We start from the raw sequence: 6,000 nt of genomic DNA on the forward strand, positions 1-6,000 counted from the left end.
GTTTTGTCTTTGTTAAAATTGTATAGTTACTAACTGCAATATATATTTGTTTCATGAGTGCCATTGTTCTAAGCCTGCATAATTTGGCGCATTAAACTTAAGTTTCCAGCGAATTTTCTGACTTGCTATATATAATTATTATGCAACCGATTTTGTAACGCTTTTATTGCCATTTGCAATAAATTTACCGAATAATCGGTGAGCAAATCGGGGTATAAACTTCAGCATGCAGTTAAAAGGCCCATTTGTTTTTTTTTTAGAAAATCACTAAAATGCATATGACTACTTACTGAAGTAAGTTACGTACTTATGAAGAGTACTTTGATTTATGTATAGAAGGATCCATTTTCCATTTTTAAAAAAAAAAATATATATAGGAATTTACCGACTCCCATTTTGTGTCGCTAATGATTTATGCAATACAAGAAGCCAAGATAGCCCCCAGGATGGTGGACATCTCAGTTTAATATTTACTTTGCTAAAGTCAATCTGAATCTCAGTCTGGATTAAGCTGCATCTGAATTCACACCGGATCAGATGCCTCAGATGAGTAAAACTCCGGTTAGCAAAGGAGATCCCTGGATTCGCTTAGGAAAGGTCACGGCTGTGGCCACATTGGTCCACAGGTACTACACTTTGGCCGCAGCTCTGGAAACCCTCCCCCCATCACTGCACCACGTCCTGGGGGGACCACAACCACAAACAGCAGCTCCTGCAGGGCTGTGCCAGGCCCCCAGGGGAACAGCTACACAACAGCAGGGACATCTGACTTCAACGACCCATTTTTATTCAGTTACTTAGCAACTAAGCCGCCAGGAAACCTACATATCCCCTTAAACAGCAGTGCAGTTTACCAACGTTCTGTTCAAGGTGCAAAGGCAGGTAACACTTTCAGTTTCTTCTGCTATTACACCAACCACATTGGAGACCTGCACATTTCCCAATATATGCAAACAGTATGTTGCGAATTTATTTAAATTCTAAATTGAAAGCAGGCGACGGCATTCTGTAGCACGAACGGTGACGTAAAGCAAACTGCATAACATCATGTTGGACGCTATCATTCTATTCTATTCTACAGTGCCTTTCTTTTTAAGCCTGCGGTTTACCACTTAATTTTAACAGTAAAAAAATGTACCCATGAGAAGTTCCGTGTTGCCCCAAAGCTGTTAAAAATATTCATATATTTGTATGTCATTTATAATTATTGGCTTGCACCATATTAGTCTGATGCTACTATATTATAATAAAAAAAAACGGCAAAACGTTTTGCTTTTCTCGATAACTTTTATGCCCCTTTAATTCACGAAAACTTCCCGTGTGCAGACCATTGGCTCAAGACGCTGAAATGGGGTAGAATTAAGTTGCAGGATACGTTTTGGATGGACATTTGGTTAATTTTCAGACCGCTTTATTTAAGTCAACAAAAATGTGCACTTCTTATTATTCTTATTATTATTTCCAGAGCTCCACGTCTCTTTGCACCAAACATTTCGTTTGAGAGAAATAAAATTTTGAGAGGAATCAAGAAATTCGACTCCCTCGTGCAGGCGTTTGCATTTTAATACTGAATGCGAATATTTGAAATGTCATCCTGTAATTACGATGAACGAGCAGGGATTACGGTAACATTAGCAAACACTGAAAACAACAATTATTCAATTAAAAAGTATGTGTTGGTATGAGCTTAAATAAAAGGGCACGGTGGAGCCAGTAGTGTAGATGGGTTCGGATCATGGGAGTCGGTAGGTCCGATTACTCTGAGCTATAGCCACAAATATTTTAGCCCTGATGCAAAAAAAAATACTAATAAAATAAATGAAAGAAAAAAAACCTCAAGTCCCAGGAAAACCCGACGGAGCCCCTGATTTTTCAATAGATCTTTAAAATTCTCCTGGTTGGGACTGAAACTATGTGAGGCTGTATTGTCGTGGCTTCGATGGAGATACGAGCTTGTTTAAAAAAAATAGAGTACCGCAAATCTTGCCGAGCTCAAAAGGTTGCTGTATATATCATGGGCATGGCACATTATTTGGTGTTTTGTATACATATATGTTACATGCATTGGAGTTGCAAGCGATCCGGTGACATTTCGGTTAAAACCGCACTTGCGAGACAAAACACCTGTCCCTTTGTTTGCGAGGCAAACCGCTCAAGAGACTCTTTTTTCCGCCTTGTACCCCAGTCTGCTCCGTCCCGACAAGCGGCTCTCAGCCTAACCTCAGCGCAGGAGCTGCAGGCGCAGACGCAACCCTGCCGGCTTCCGTCCGGTTGCAACCGCTCTGCCTGCGCTGGTGCAGCGGAGGGGGGTGGCAGTTTTTATTTTTTTTTTACTTCAAATCACTTCCTACAAGTGGAAGGAGGGGGTGGAGAGCGGTACTACTTTTCACCCATTTGCACAGCCGGATATAAATGATGAGACATATCCTCTTAGCTCAAGTGACCTGTATATATTTTTTTTGTTTATCGAGCCCGCGTGTACACAGCAACGAGGAAACCGCACATCACACAGTACCAGGAACTGCAGGGCAGAGCAACTGCGCCCAGCACAGTGCATTACCTACACGGCACTCTACCGCCCTCTGTGTGTCACCTGTGGTTATTACGGAAAGTGCGGCACTTAAGTTCATCATTCATTTACTTTGAGTGGCCGAGCAGTCCTGATGGTGCCGATGTCTTTCTGATGCCAGTTATTCTTCAGCATCGCTGAGGGTGTGTACTAGGGAGGTTGAGTACTAGGATTAAATTTACAAAGCCAGCCACTGCCTTCTGATAGCTGGAAAGCTAAGCTGGCTGACGGCCAATGCTTTCCGTCATCCTCCACCCAACACTGACCCGAGGAAGGTTTGATAGGGTTAGACTGCAGCACTAATGGAGTGCTATGAAAACATTTACATTTGTTTTCTCCCTGAAGACGTGAAACTACAATAATTCTGTTATGAATGGTTTTCATGGTACATGGTGTAAGTCACTCTTAACTCTTCTCACCAGGGTTGACTGGAAGAAGGTTGTATTGTGACTAGTTTTATCAGAAACTCAAAGATAATGGTTAAAGCATAGATTCAGCCACCCATCTTGTAACTGCTTATCCTGGTCAGGGTTAGGATGATAGATGTGTCATGTTAACAGTATAAGCAGAAAACAGCTCCATTATTTCATTGATTTGTGTCTAATGTAATTTATCACACTATTTAAACAGCAGTTAACAGCCTGCAAACTCCCTATTTACATTACATTGCCAAATTTTCACAGGCTGTTAACTGGTATTATAAAATAGTTCCAAAAACAATGTAATACCTAATAGATCTGTTTTTTCTGTTTGCACATTATGTCCTGTTGCTGGGAGGGATGCTTTATAAAAATTAATCACACTGAATTCAGTATTGATGGAGACCCCACAATGATTTGTTTTATAAGTTTGGCCTCAAGCATGAATTACAACAGCAGCAGGGGTCACCGTACAAACACATGGGGTTTGGATTGACCTGTGAACATTCATTCCCGAGGCAGTACTTGTGCAGTACTTTACTAAGAACTCCCAATGCTAACATTTGCTCTTTGAGTTAAAGACACAAACCCTCTAATTCAAAGGACTTAATCAGATGCTGATATCATGCTTGGAGAGAACATTGGCCTTGGTGTGACTCACTAGCGCTGTCATTCCTGCCACTAGTTACTTTTACTCAGATGTTTTATTCATTGCAAACTATGTATTGTGTAGAATTATCAATAAATAAGCACTACATAATTGTCCAAACTGGCTTCAAGGAGTTAAAATGGATTGTTTTTGTTGTAAGATTGGAAAAAAAAGCAGGCATATGACTATCCACAAAGGAACCCTAACCCAACAACAGCACCAGGGTTTCCGTCCAAAGGTGCTGGAGTCCGGAGTCCTTTAGACAGCATGCTGCAGGAAGCAGGAGTCTGCCAGGACCCGGACCCGCTGACTGGACAGGAGGCTCCGGAGCGAGTCGAGCCGGAAGGGGACCGGGGTGTCACTGGCCAATGAAACTGGAGCGAAGCCACAAAGAGTACGTGGCACGCAAAGACAAAATCCGAGAAACAGAAAACAAGAGAAATCACAAGCATGGCACGGGATGGAGAGGATGGAGGTGTATGTCAAGCCTGGACCTTTCAGCTGTCCCAGGAGACACAGGTGTAATGACGCTTGCTTTGTTGAGTAGGATTTTTAAAATTCTGCTAATCACTTAATTGCTGTCGTGTTAATTATCTCCATGATAATAGCATTTAATCTCACGAAGACTTAGTGCTTAAGGATTTCGGTAACCTCGAGAAAGCTGATTCTCCCCGGCAAGAACATTTGTGCAAATATGTGTAAAAGGCTGAAATTGTAGGTCACGCTAAATTGAATGTGAATATATTTAGCGCTGGGGCGGCATGGTGGTGCAGTGGTTAGCACTGTTGCCTCACACCTCTGGGACCCGGGTTCGAGTCTCTGCCTTGGTGACATGTGTGTGGAGTTTGCATGTTCTCCCCATGTCGTCGTGGAGTTTCCCCCGGGTACTCTGGTTTCCCCCCACAGTCCAAAAACATGCTGAGGCTAATTGGAGTTGCTAAATTGCCCTTAGGAGTGCATGTGTGTGTGAATGGTGTGTGAGTGTGCCCTGCGATGGGCTGGCCCCCCATCCTGGGTTGTTCCCTGCCTCGTGCCCATTGTTTAGCCATAGGCTCTGGACCCCCTGCGACCCAGTAGGATAAGCGGTTTGGAAAATGGATGGATGGATGGTATTTAGGGCTCCACAGAATGTATCAGCCAGCAGCCTGTAACCATTTTCAGGGTTAGGGTGCCAACAGTGATATAATCATTATAACAGAACCTCTTGGTGACTAATGGCACCAGTCTGAGGTTGCAGAGCTGGCCCGTGACTTATGTACATCGCTAAGGACACAGTTTGGCCTTGCGAAGGTGGGATCTGAAATACCAGCACCGCGCCTGAGAGACACAGCTGACATCTAGTGGTCACGTGCTGCAACTACGTACTTCCTGCTTTTTTTGTTTCGTTGCAGTAGAGACAAGGAAGGTGACAGAAGGCATGAAGGATTCGAGGCTCCTGCTCCCTCGCTGATGTCATCCTTCACCAGCAGCATCGTAGCAGTTGCCGAGTTCTGCGTTTTTAAATCCCTTACCTAATTATAAATTAATACATTTCCTTTAGACTATAAAACTTCCCTCTTATAATTTTCTTCATGTCCTGGGTCTGTAATGCACCGGCGATTCAGCCCAGGGTGCCAAGAGCCACGTCATTCCTGGGATTGGCTCTAGACTCACCATGGTCCAGCTACTGGGAAGTTTGGGAGCAATTTGAAGCACTTTTTGGAGTGTGTAGGCATTTGAACACCCCCCTCCTTAATGGGAGGTCACAGTGCTATGGTCTGTGTCGCCACACCAGCAGGAGACTCGTGACTGATAGTAAAATGGTTATAATGGCAAATTTTGATATTTCCTTTCCACTCCGACAACATTAATATACGATTAACTCTCCCTCTATCTGATCTCCCAGTGCAGCGTTTGAGTGCAAAGCTGCATGCTGATTGCTGAAATGACTAGGAAGGATGTTTCAGCACACTCTTCTATATTTAAACTTCTTCCTTTTCTTATTTCCTGTGCCCCCCCCCCCCCCCCCCCCCCCCCCATCTCATGTCATTCGTCTCACTCAGCCTGTCCATTGCACATGTGACCTGCTATGTGAGAGGCCACTCTCACAAAAAGTCTCAAACACACTGTCGGTGTTTTCCGACATCTTTGTCGCATCTCTCTCTCTCTCTCTCGCTCTCTCCCGCTCTCGCTCTCTCCCGCTCTCGCTCTCTCCCTCGCTCTCTCTCTGGGAAAGCACAAAAGCATAAGTTGTGTGGCAATGCCCCTTCCCTTATTTAAAACAAGAGAACATAACTTGTTGAGACTTTTAACTCTTTCTTTTTCAATTTTACAGTTGCCAGTTTCACTGGAATTATTTTGGTTCGACATAATCCTTGGGGGAA

The sequence above is a fragment of the Brienomyrus brachyistius genome, chromosome 5 (assembly GCF_023856365.1).
Source record: "Brienomyrus brachyistius isolate T26 chromosome 5, BBRACH_0.4, whole genome shotgun sequence".
Taxonomy (NCBI): Eukaryota; Metazoa; Chordata; class Actinopteri; order Osteoglossiformes; family Mormyridae; genus Brienomyrus; species Brienomyrus brachyistius.